The sequence below is a fragment of the Bombus pyrosoma genome, linkage group LG1 (genome assembly GCF_014825855.1).
Source record: "Bombus pyrosoma isolate SC7728 linkage group LG1, ASM1482585v1, whole genome shotgun sequence".
Taxonomy (NCBI): Eukaryota; Metazoa; Arthropoda; class Insecta; order Hymenoptera; family Apidae; genus Bombus; species Bombus pyrosoma.
The window spans coordinates 5,461,409-5,474,938 of NC_057770.1; positions in this window are offsets into that span (position 1 = coordinate 5,461,409).

A 13,530-nucleotide genomic window follows, 5' to 3' on the forward strand; every position below is an offset into this window, starting at 1 on the left:
GGCCGACTCGAGAAACCGTAGAGAGATCGAATCGGCGGGCAGGGGACGGTGTGTAGTGATCGAGCGAAAAGACAAGGAACGATCAATGATCGAGCCGTTGATTCGATCAGTTTATGGAAGCAGAGTGGCTGCGGTAAATTCGCCGCCGACGAAGACTCCGAGCGAACGATAAACACAATCGAGAAAAAGGTCGAGGCATCAGCAACAGCTCGATAGACTCGGTTACCATTGACAATTCCAGGTAAAGCGAACGTCGTGAACGTTGGTATACAAACATAGTGCAGGAGACAACATAGGCCGTGTCGTATTCGAGAACGCCGATCGTTTCAGTTTGCAATGATACGCGCAATACTTAACGATCGGATCGATTACGAGCGAGCATCGTCCGATATTCTGCTTTCCGTGGCAGGATTATTCGTACTGTTAGAGCGCATCGAGTCGATCTAACATCGCCGTCAACGATCCTATCGTCTTTGGAATCGAATGCACCAGGTTCGGGGAAATTACGATCGAGACCTACACGTTCGAAAAGTCGCGAAACCCAGCTGGATGGAATTGATAGATACGTTGAAAAGAGACGTTGAATCGCATCGCGTCAGGTGGTCGCGCAATCGAGGGATAAACATCAAATTACCGGCTTGTTGCCGATCCATCGGATAAGGATTTGGTGTTTCATTGAAAAAGATAAGAAAAGCAAGCGGCCCGATCCGTATCGCTCGACAACGAGATCGAGTATCGCGAACAAAAGTTGTGGCCGTATCCGCAAGCGAAACGTATCGTACGTTTCGATCGACGAGTCTTCGATTAGGGGAAACGAATCGTCAAATTTCCGCGACGTTCGTATTGAACTCATGAACGATAACAGATCGAATGATCGATTGTACGGCACGAATCGTACGAGATAGCAGTTGTGCGCTGTATACCATGCGAATCGACGAAAGGACGATACGATATTCGTGTGTACTGTGAGAGGACGTGTATACGTGCCTCCTTTTTTTCCCTCGATCAACGTTCGACAAGTGAATCGTCCGTATTGAGAACAACGATGGATCTCAGCACGACCCCGAGAAGAATACCCGAGGGTGTGTCCGAGCTTCAGAAAACCCGGGTCGCCAAGAGCGTATTCAGCATCCGGAGTTTGGTGGACGTCGGGGAAACGGAACTTCCCGACGATATGGAAAAGACGCAAAGTGAGTTTCGCCATGTAACGATATCAATTTCTTCTTTCTATGCTGTTTATACAGAGAGGTAGGCTTTATTACCGACGATCGACCGGTTGATACTCCACGGTCGAGCGAAAGTTTATTCGCGTACGGAACGGAATCGCGTAAACACGTTTCGCGATAACGTGGCTCGTTGGAAAGAACCGGCGGATTCCGTAAGCTCGTGTCGTCTCGACGCTCGCAGACAATTCCATTGAAATCGTGTAAACGTTGAGTGTCAGAATTCCAGGGTTTCGTAGCCGGATCGGTGCTGGCCATGACCATTTTTCCTCGCGACACGACGATCGGAAAGAGATCGGGACGATCGAGGAGACGAACGTTCTAGGAACCGCGAGCCATTCGACATTCCACGGCCGAGAAATGCTCGTTGAAGCGAACTTTTTGCAGGCGAGCGCCTTTTGTGCTTACTGCTTCGCCGGGAACAACCAGTCCTTGTACAGCACTCGAGTCAATTAAGGCTCACTTATACTCGGTAAATTGCGATAAGACGACGATTAAGTTGAAATTAGTTGCTTGCCCCTCCCCGTGGCCATCGGCAAAAAGTGTATCAATGTCGTTATTGCCGACACGTATCGAAGGTAAATTAATACTCGTTTCCGACCGCTCCAATTAAACGTTACACGAAACGAGGTGGCTTTCTTTGGTCGGAACGACGGATTGCAGCGGTCGCGCGTCTTCGTCCCGAGCAGCGTTCGGTAGTCGGAGATTTCGACGACGTTACACCGTTGTTTATCCGCTCCCTTGGGACCGGCGATCTTTCTCGAGCGGCACGGATATCTGGCAAATGGAAAATCGTCGGCGACTGGATTTTGAAATGGCGCGGAAGCGCGTTTGGCGCGACTCCGGCAGTCCGAGTTTCTAGCTGGTCGATATGCAAAATAGCCGGCGACCGCGATAACTCGCGTTACTCGACTTTTCTCCCTCGGAAAATAAATAGCAAATTACCATTTAACCGTTGGCGATAAACCGAAACGAGCTCGCGCGATAACGGAATCTCATTCTGCGGGTATACCGTATCGCTCTGTTATCGGGTAATTAACAAGATAGCGCACCGATTAACAAATTACGAACGTCGAGTCTTCCAAAGAGACAATGTTGCGTATTAGACCCTCCGAGAACACGTTCTCCAACCAACGATCGCCTGTCCTTGTCAAACAACGATCGCTAATATGAATATCAAAATTTTAATATTTAGAAGATAGAACTTATGCGTCAAAAGAGCCTCGATGCCATTAGCCATTCGAGTGAGTCATTCGAATATTCGTAAAACACGGTGTAGCTCGGCAAGTAACAGTTCCACTAACAAGCTTCTATAGTTAATCGTTGAACGATTAACAGCCGGTTGAGCACAAATATGGCGTAACGCGATCGTTTCTCTACTTCAATGTTTTCCAAACGTTTCGAAAATACCGTCCGCACCAATTAATTGACCGCCATGCGCTCTTTCATCGTTGGCCGGAAATGGTGGCCGAATCGTGGGTTAAGTCTCGCCAATAAGACTCGACGAACGAGGGGGTAGTTCGCGGTCGATTGGTTTCGTGGCAGAAGGGTCGTCGTTCAACGAGGGTTCTCCTCGTTCGAATTCGACCACCCTTGAGAAAGAAATGGCGACGATTCGCCAGGATGGATCCTGGTGTAAACCAGAGACACAAGATCGTTGCGATTTCGCAACGATTGCATTACGTTTCCGCATCTTTGTATCTTCCAGAGCGAAAAGATATTTCTTTCTCGATTAGGCGTGTTGCTTATCATCGATAATATAGTTCTATCGAATCGTACGATCGCTGCAAGATCGCGACGACGTCTTATCGAACTTAGATGTCGTGATAATACAGATAGGAAGCGAATAGTTCCGACGACGACGAAAACGACGACGAAAACGACGACGGCATCGGCGACCGGTAACAACGAGCGAGCTGATTGCGAAAAATAAGGATACCCTTCTCTCAATAATGCGCGCCAGGAAAGCCATAAATAACCAGTGTCGGAGTTTTACGCGTGCGTACACGATAGAGCGCGCGGAACCCGGTGATTGGTCGGCTCGGTAGAGCCGCTAATTGTGTTTTATTAGCGTTCTCTTTCCCCTCGCCGCCGAACATCCACGATGCTCGCTAACTAACCTCCGCCCATGTACTAACTATAAACGACATTGTTATTAAGAGTCCTTACGCTGTATCAAAGGCCCACACAGTCGCTCGCGTGCGTATAAAACGCGTGGACACACGGCTGCTACTTCTCCGTTGCCTCGTTAGGGGTTGTTAAGGAGCTACGGCCTCCGAGAATCGCTGCTTTCGTCGTCCACGCCCGACCGTTTGACGCACGAAACCTTGGGAATCGTTTTCCCAGTCTCGTTCGACTATTTTCTTTTTATCGCGCGCGCGCGAGAAAGAGAGAGAGAGAGGGAGAGAAGGAGGAAGAGAAAAAGAAAAGAGATAATTTTCTACGATTTTCTATGGTCTTGGGCGAGGTAACTTCGAATTCGAAAGAGAAGGCGGTAATCAGCTTGCCGATTTCGTTCTCGTCTGTTCGAGAGACTAGCGAGGGAGGGGGGGGGGCGATGTTCTGAAAGAGGAGAAGAAAAAAAAATAGATGGAAAGGGAGGAGGATGAGGAGGAGGAGAAGAAGCGTAAAAGGGGCGAGGGCAAGTCTTATTACGGCGAGCAGAGTCGGGCATGCCGGTGCAATCAAATAAATTAGCCGGAATTACGCGACTCGCGAACCGATGCTAGTGTAGGCGCGCACCACTCGTCCTCGCCACCAATTAGCGGAGCTTTATCCCGCTCGAAGCCTCGAGCATATTTCACCCGGGCCAGTTACGTATCGTTTTCCAAGAAATTCGTCGCGTCTCTCCAAACCGCCGTCGCTTCCCTCGAGCTCCGCGATTCGCGCGTTGCACCCTGCTTCGCCCGATCTTCGTCCCGCTCCATCTCTCGCATCGTCTTCGAACTTCTTCTTCAGCTGCCGTTCACTGTCCAAAGGCTGACCGAAAACGGTGTTAAAATTTTCTCGAAGCGATCGATGGCCACTTAGGTGGAAGGAACGCTGGAAAATACCGTAGCGTTTCCCTGGAGCGGCGAAACGACGTCATTTATCCATCGGCGCGGAGACGATCGGAGCGGATGCTGCGCTCACGAAGGGGTTAATCGAACAAGTTCGACCGCGCGCGAACACGAACGCGGAGTCCATCCATTCTCCGAGCGCGGCCCATTAAAGCGCATTACTCGGCTAATACTCGATTGCAAAATAGAACGAGCGGAAAGAAGAGGAACACGAAGGGAAGGATCGAAGTGGGAAGGAGACGGGGAAGCCTGTCTATCGCGGAGCATCGATCTTTGCGCGGCTCGCTTCAAGAGCTCGCGAAAGCGTTCCGCCCGTGCAGTAAGACCGGTGTAATCGGGTAACGAGCCACGATCCTCGTGGGAGTGAGGATGTGGCAACGGCAGTGTTTTCTAGGTTCGGGCCTAATAACGGCAACAATATCGAACGAACGGCAACGCGTCGCGAACCGAAACGGTTACCGCGTATTGTTGCGTGACGCGTTATTAGCCGATTGGCTCATTAATCGCTCCGTCGGCCCGAGACAGCCGAACCACCCTGTTCCCCCACCCTTTCCATCCATTTCGATACCGAGTAATTGCTAATCGCTAATTGCGAGCTCAAACACTCCATCCAATTAACCCTCCTACTACGGGATTAGACTCGACTCTCGACGCCCCGATGTTTCACTACGCGTCCACCGTTCTCTCTTTCTATCCCTTCTGCTTCGTTTCACCCTCCGTTTCACCCTGCGTTTCACCCCTCCAGCTTTAACCCAGACCCGTCGATCGTAAATTACCAACTTTTCCAGCGTGACGAGTCCATTAGGGAATTCTCCGGGTCTACCTCGCGGTTCCTCTCGTCCCGCTTTTCTCTCCGAACGAAGGGTGGGGACGAGTCGATTTCGAAAGTATAGTTCTCCTCGTTTTTAATAGCGATCACCTGTTAACTCGTCGAACTCGGGGCTAATCGTTACCGAAATACCGGCGTCATGTGCCGTGCGGTAAACGAGGGTGCGATTTCCGAGCCTCCCTGCCTCCGTTAACGAACGTTATCCTTCTCCAGTTTCGTTCGACGAATCTTCCTCTCTGGAAGGAACGTACGCGTAAACAGCCCCATATGCGCGCTGGCCCTGCTCGTCGACCGGCAGAAACAAGAGAAAAAAATTGGAGGCGAGAGACGGGGAAAAGGTTTACGTACCCCTTTCGATCAATTAGGGCTAATAAATGGCGTCCACGGTGGGGTCGTTGATGACGATGGAAGAAGGGAACGGAGGAAGGAGGGAAATATTATTCGAACGGGCCGTCAGGTCTGTGGGTTTATGCTATTAAAAATGTAAATATCTGCCGGCGGCTCGTTATCGGATGTAAATATGGCGGCAGGCCGAAACAGCAGATGGGAGGGGTGAATATCCAGCTCCTTTGTTTCGTTATTTATTGGAATGTGGGCCATGGCTGCGAGAAACCCACGCTTATGCGCTCCACCGTGCTCGAGCAACCGTACTCCTCTTTTGCCTTCGACCCTGCCTTCCCGAACGTTTCAATCTATTCGAGGTGGTAGGGTATCGGTATCTTGTGTCCACGAGGACCGCGTGTCCGCAGGCCACCGCCAATTAAAATCCGAATAATCATGCGAATCGGCTGAATTCTATTTAATCTTTGCCATTGGCCCATTAGCACGATGCATACTATGGTAATTCGATTCTGCTTTAGCCGGCGTATTGCAAACTCGATACGACCGTTACACGTCCCGTACAGACCAGTGCCACGATCGTCGATCGAAACGATATCTCGCGTTCTTCGGTGGAATTTCGTGAATCGGTCAGAAGGGCACGACGTCGCCGCTTTCCCTCTCTCTTTCCGACGTTTTCGGCCGCCGAGTTTTGATATATGACTCGATAAAACGAGACCCAAGGCGAGCCCCCGGTTAAATATCAAACGGAAAGCGTTCACCTCGTTAACTTGTTCCTCGCTCGCAGAGAACGCGCACGACGCTCGAGGAAGAAAAAGATCCGAGTTGGACGAAGATGGGAAAAGCAGAGCGACATCGTGGTGCGAGGAGACAGTCGTTTGGAAGTTTTATTAGCCTTCGAGAACTTTGCAGTCGGTGTTAATGGCAACGTCATTGAAAATCATAGATTGATGTTTTTGTCGGAGTAAAGAAGAAGAAAAAAAAAAAAAGAAAATAATATACGATGAAGGAGCGAGGCTAGAAGAATTTGCATGATTGAAAAATATCAGTAGCTTATGTACGGTTATAAATACTTGGACTTCTTCCGATTTAATAAATTCCTATCTATCCTCTCGACGGAAGAAAAAAACAGCGACAGGAAAGAATATATGCGTGTCCTGAATCTTTCAATTACCAACGGATAGGAGTTTAATCACGTTTGAATACTCGATACGTTTTTTGCTCCCTATGTGCGTAATGTGACTCGCTGCCATGCGATCAAATAATAAATTACGATGTCTGCCTTAATGAAATACGACGGTAAGGCGACAAGGGGTTAACCACGACGATCGAACTCGTACCTCCGTTGCAAGCGAGTATCGCACAGTGGAGTTAGAGTAACGCAAGGCTGGCGCAACGAAGGTATATCGCGAGAAGTAGGTACGTGAATGCTGTTATCAGATCTCGCCGTAGGACGAGATTGTTTAGATTATCGGCAGGTGCGTGCCTTAATGACCGGTAAAATTATACCCGTAATTACGGACGTCCTAAAAATACGCGCAAGACTTTCGAGATCCCTTGTAAAGATAAGGCGAAAAGCGACGTTTCCGAAATGCGACGTTACTTCGCGACGATATTAAGGGCTGTCGATTACGTGTCACGCGTTGGATAAACGGATAAAGTCAAGTCGCTACTTTACGACAGTCGTAAGAAGCAACTTTTTACTTAGGGTAGCTGCTCGACGCCTGGCTCTATGGAGCGCGGATTTTAGATCTCGCGGTGGAATTCTCGTTAATATTCCAGAGTCAATTAAAGAACACGGAAAGCGCGTGTCGATCGATTTTCTGGGGGCAGTTTTTTGTCGCCATGCTGGACACGCTTCGGCAGACCGGAGAGATTGTGCTTCTTTTTCCGCGTTCGCGAGTCGAGAATTGGACGGACTCGTGGCGCGTCTGATCGCTTCTTTCCTTCGATTCAATCTCCTCTCATCCGGTTGGACGGGCACTGTTTGCATTTTTTCGACAGCCTCTACGACTAAATTTTTCTCTGGAGCCCCGAGGAAAAAAGTTTTTTAATGGTCGTGCTTGACGGGACACACCGGAACGTATTCTCTCTTCTCTCTCTCTCTCTCTCTCTCTCCCTGTCTCTCTTCGTCTCGACACCAACAAAGACAACAACGACGACTTCTTCGACTCGGCGACCCATTAGACTCGCTTTACCGCGTAGATAAATTGAACTAAAGAAATATCCTAATTTATGGTCTTAAGAACGTAAGTGGTCGTTACCGCGATCTCGATAAGTTCGCTACAACGTTGCTGACATATGTTGTCCGAGTGGTCGGTTAATTCGTCTGGTATCTGATTGCGCATGAAACGAAACGCTCGAGTTTATCCTGCTGTCGCGATCGCCACGAACGGGTCTCGTCGATCTGCTTCCCAATCTCGAGAGCAGCTAATAGAGACGAGTCGATCTCGAAAGAGCGACGGCTCTTCTTTTTTTTTGTATCGCGTTACGAGCCAAATTCGATTTGTCCTTTAATCGCACACAATAGAGGCGCGATGTAGCACGGCCGTAACACGGCACGGCGCGCAGGTGTTGCCCGGACGAAAGCCAGCGTAGCAAAACGCGCCGTTTTATCGGATCTCCGTTCTCCTGTTCGCCGCGTTGCCAATCTCCCTTCTCGTACCTGCCACTAACAGTTCTTTGTCGTCGTTCGTCACCGTGCTCGTCATTAGTTCCGCGCCACGAACGAACCGTCGCCCGTCGCCCGTCGTCATTCCACGATCAGCTCTCATTCTCCGTTCTCGTTCTTCACGGAGAACGAACAAGAGGCTACGGGTTTCGCTTTGCTTCGCGCTGCCTCGTCTCAATTATAGATAGAGAGACGGCAGCGAGTCGACCGACAGTTCGCCCCAGAATCGAATTATCTTCAACTATCGTTCGGTGACGGTAGAACCGCGTGACGTTTTCGCTTCCTGATCGGTCGCCTCTTCTCGGCGCAAGATTTATCGAATCGCCGGTGAACCGAGATGAGCCTCGTACCAGCGATCGTTTTGAGTGATTCGAGGAGCGAATGACGATTCCGAGAATCCATTAGGAAACACGGGTTTAACACGATTGTCGATTTGGAAGCGCACCGGTCGAAACCGGACGAGCATGCCAGAAATACCGGCCGTTCGTCGGTGGCAGGACAAGCATTCCTGGTGACGGTGGCCAGCGAGCAAAGTGTTTTCCGTAAATTCGGTTAAGATAGCAGGCCCACCATGAAGTCGTCCCGCTATTCCAGCCCGATAACGTCTCGTCTCGCCCTTCCAACGGGTTCGTTCGAATATACGCGACACCGCGAACACTCTACTTGCATCGATCCACGCTTTAGATCCCCGTAGATCGCCTCAATTAGGCGCCAGGTAATTGCAATTATGCCACGTCTACGAAAATCGAGAGTCTATTCCGAATTCGCGTGTATCTTCCGCTTCTCCGTTTTATCTGGCTTAATTAGTTCGCAGGGTAAGAACGCGACGATGCTGGGCGCATTAAAGGCGCCACGGCTGGCGACAAGACGTGGACGAACGCGTTCACGAGCGATTTGCTTCGAATTTTTGTATGAGTCGCGATGAGTCGTGGAGCGAGTGGCCGCGATCACCTGCGGACCCGCATTAAGCGTTCGAGGGTCACGTGGCGTGGCAAAGCCATTAGATGCCACGGTCCTGATCGGTTAAGAGTAGCCACTCGTTCCTCCTTTCTTCTCCTTCTTTTTTTCTACCGAGGTATTCCGCTATCTGCCGGACGGGTGCACGCACCAGCAATGAAGAGGCACTTACGATTAGACCTCTCGAAAGTCCACTACGCCATGGTCCACTAAAAGTTGGCGTTGCTCGTAAATCGACCCGAACGCGAGCATTTGCCCGGAGAATTTTTCTGTCTGCCCGTCTAGACGCTTCACCAACAGCGACGAGATAAACAGCTTCGTCTTCGCAACGACCGGATTCCCTATCATCGAATTCACTCGAGCCACCGTCTCTTCACCCACTTTGCTCGGAACTTTTCACGAAATTCGTTTTTTCGGTCACGATCGCGAAGAAGCAGATCGAAGATACGAACGAGATACGAAATGGCAGGATCGGAGCGACCCGATTCGAGAGTTTACATCGGCGTTCGACCATGTTGGTTGTTACAAAACAAACAAGGGTCGTTTACCTGCGAATTGGTCGCGAAGCCATTACGGCACTCTCTCGCTCGAAGACGGAAGGTTTGATTTATATTCATTTTAGCGGACAATCGCACTTGTCGAGAATCATGGATCACCTTGGTTGTTTGGCCCGTATATTAAGATTCCTAATGACGATATCGTGGAAGCCGGTTAATACGGTCGTGGTCCCTGGCACGCCGCTTAATGGATTCTCAGAACTTACTTGTTAGCTCGCATGATTAATTTCGCATCGATGGACCGCCAAGAAATCGAGAAACAATCCTTACTCCCCGTACATCGTACGAGTGTTTCCGGGTCGTTCTCCAAATAATATCGGTCACTTGTGTTAATATCGATACGAGATAAAGTTTCAAATCCCGTCGGGATTTCCGATAACTGCGCAGCTCGAGAGACTAGGGACGATAATTTCTTCTAAAAGAGACCTTGCGATCGTAATCTCGACGACGACACGATGGTAAAGCGATCTCGCTCGGTTGTACGTGCGAACGAAGCGAACCGAAAGAGGGTAAGAGTGGAAACGAAGGTGTGGTTAGTCAAGGAGAGAAAGACGGAACGAGAGGCAGACGTGGCGGAAGGGTAGGCACGGGTATCGCGTGCGGGATAATCAACGTCGGGCAACATTAATTATCTTTATCACAATCCTCGGTCTGAAGCGTCGACGAACGAGAGAACGCAAACCGAGCGTGTGCGCGAGGCTAGAGGCCGCGTGAGTTACGCAGTCGCGAGTCCCAAGCCAGGTTCAAAGGGACCGGCTACCCTTCTTCGCGTGGCTAATCCACACGGTCTCGCGAACCTTTGCCCTGCTTCACCGAGCTAGAGGCAAGTTTCGTACGTTCAAGTAGACATTGCACTTGGATAGCCTGAAAGACTATTGGCTGGTCACAGATTTCCTCTATTCTCTATAATTCTATTTTCCGTCAAGATCCTTTCCTTCCTCTGCTGCTTTTCATCGGCCGTAATTGGCGTTGGTCTTTCGCTCTCCTTCGCTATTTCACTTTGTTGTTCGATCGACGAGGGTTCGTCTTTCGTTTATCTTTTCGGCTGCTGCGACAACGTAGGTGCCTTGCGTGGTCGCGGTCCCAGTTCCACGATAACGACTAGACACGTAAAACGAACCGAGTAAAATATTAAACGATCGTAAGAATTTTTTATAATTTCTTTTTACGAAGCGCGTAAAGTAATATAAAATAATACGCGAAGCATCGTTCCGCGCCCGGCATGCTTTTACGAGTCTATTCGCTGAATATTTTCTCGTGACTGCTGACAGGACGTAGGGATGGATAGCAATGTATAGGATAATTAAAAACTAAGTATCAATAGGTACGTCGGACGTAGGGAGAATTAAAGATTCGTCGCGTTGATTAGCCTCGTCCCTAAGAGAGAAATCCATTCGTCCGATAAAATTCCTAATTATCATGCAATCCCTACAAGGTGATATATCCGCTTAATAAAGAAGAGATATATATTTTTGAATTCATTTTTAGCGTTTCGCGTGTTCCGTGAATGTATCAAGGAACGCGTGTAAACGAGATAACTAAAATTCTGTTCTGCCGCTACGCACCGACTTGCACGGTTTGTTCGCGTGCAACGCGTTGTTTAGATGAGAGATTTCTGTGAGAATCGGGTCGCGTTGCGTAGCCATTGAAAGATAGCCGGGCAAAAAACGTCGCGTGGATATCCGCGGGACGATCGAGTCCGGATAATTGGCCGCGAGTCGAGATCCTTGCCTTTAACATCGATAAATCAGTTTGGCCACGCGGCGAGCTAAAAATGAGAAGTTTATTCGCGAACGATGGCTTTTTGCCCGGCACGTTGCTACGTGACGATCGTTCGTTTCGACTTTAACGAACGATACGCTGACCGAAGCATCGAGAATTCGGCCGGACGATCAATTACGAGCAATTACACCGGCCAGCGATCGGCCATCGAATAGATATTCCAGAATTCCTGCGTTACGAGTTCGCATACCGTTCGACTCGATCCGACCTGGCCGGATCTCTACTTTTTCTCGATCATTGGCACGATAATTGTCGCCATTGCTCCGTTGGGACTCGTCGGGCAAATTTTCTCGTATTCGGGTCAGACTTCGTGTCGCTAGTTGCTGCTTCGCGAAAAACATGTACGATTGAAAAAAGAAAAAAAGCAAAAAAGAAAAGCGAAAAAGCAGGAGAAAAAGAGGAGAGAAAGATGGGCGTGTCGAGGAGAAGAACGGTAAATCAATATGAAATTATCGAGTCCATTTGGGTGTTTAAGTGGTCTCCGAGAAGAGAATAACTGGATCCAGGGTCCTTCGAGCGACCTTATCGCGAAGGAGAGAATGAGTCGTACACGGTGAACGACAACGAATAGGATAAGAGGTCGTTACGGATGGACGAAGAGAAACTTCTTCGCACGAAAATCGCTATCGATCGTAAGCGACGCACGAAGGTAAACGGCCTAATCAGCGGCGTTTCGATCTGATTGCCACAGACAGCGGAAATAATTATAATAATCGGAAAATGATATTTTCTATCGAATTCTACGAGATTCGTTATCGATGAGGTGCGTTAGGAGTTTTAGTCGTCCGCAGTTGTCGTAGTATCGTTAAAAGCAAACTGCAGGTTCGATTACACGTGTTTCTTCGAAGCCATAGATAAAAGTAAAAGGCCATGAAATACTCGGCGTTTCGATTAACGAAAGGCGTAGATAAAATGTGGTAGCTCGGCGAATGGGCGGAGCGGCCAAGAGGGGCGCGTATATAAACGCGTGTAAATCGATGAATGCTCGGGCAAATCAAAGTGTCGCATAATTACGCCGATATACACGCCGGCTAATAATTACAAAACGCGCGACCAAGAAAGAACGACGCGCAATTAGGAAGTATTACAAGTTTTACGAGTGCATATATAATTCAGATATTGCACGGTGAAACGAGCCGTTCAACCGTCGTCTCTTTCGCTCGTTTTTTAACCACGCGAATCCTACCCATCGGATCTGGATTTTTATTAGCCGCAGCTGCGTTTTCCGAATCGTCGCGTAAATACTAATGTGTTTACGATCCGGACTCGCGAGTACTCCTCTTTTTTTCAGTTAAGTTTATTACGCACCCTGTCTGCCATCGCTTCACCGGATAATATAAACCGAACGTTTTCGTATCTATTTTCCTCGAATAAACGAGTTAATTAAACTCCTCGAATATCGAGGTTGCCCGCGAAACGTATAAAACGAGCGACGACGGTGCCTAAAATCGATGAAAAATGAATCGATCGTATATCGTGACTCGTATACCGTGCACGTCTCGCACAACTAAATGCTCGACGACTCAATTACCGTTTCCCCTTCCTTCGGAATGAAAAAAGTAGCCGCGAAAATGCAGACCGCGGCCGATCGTGAGACCGTCAAACCAGCCGTACATGACGAAACGCAAGGTAGACTCGATAAACCGTGCCAAACCGTGGCAAATCTATTACGGTTGCGTGTCCCTACCGATATAATCCATTGACGAGCGTGCCTCCACGAACACCGATAATCCTACTACCATTCTACTAACTGCCTGGCCAATCGTCGTTATCGACGCGAGATCTCTCGCTTTTGTCGTTTGCCTCGATTGATTCGTCAAATCCGACGTTTTTCCTTAATTTGCCGCTTCGATAACGCGAAAAATCGCCACACGATCGTTGTATCGTGTCTCGCCTACTTACCGTGATTCTTCGTTATTGCCTCCGATTACCTACTTAAGCTCGATTTATGCGACGTTATCATCGCGTCTTACCTATGTAAAAAAGCTGAAAATTAGGCTTCAGGATGACAGGAGGAATTGAGCTAAGCAAAGCGTTTATCAACGATAAAGTTTATCGTTTGTAGCTTGCACGTTGTAATTTCAATAGTAGTTGCCGTTCGATCCTCTGTATG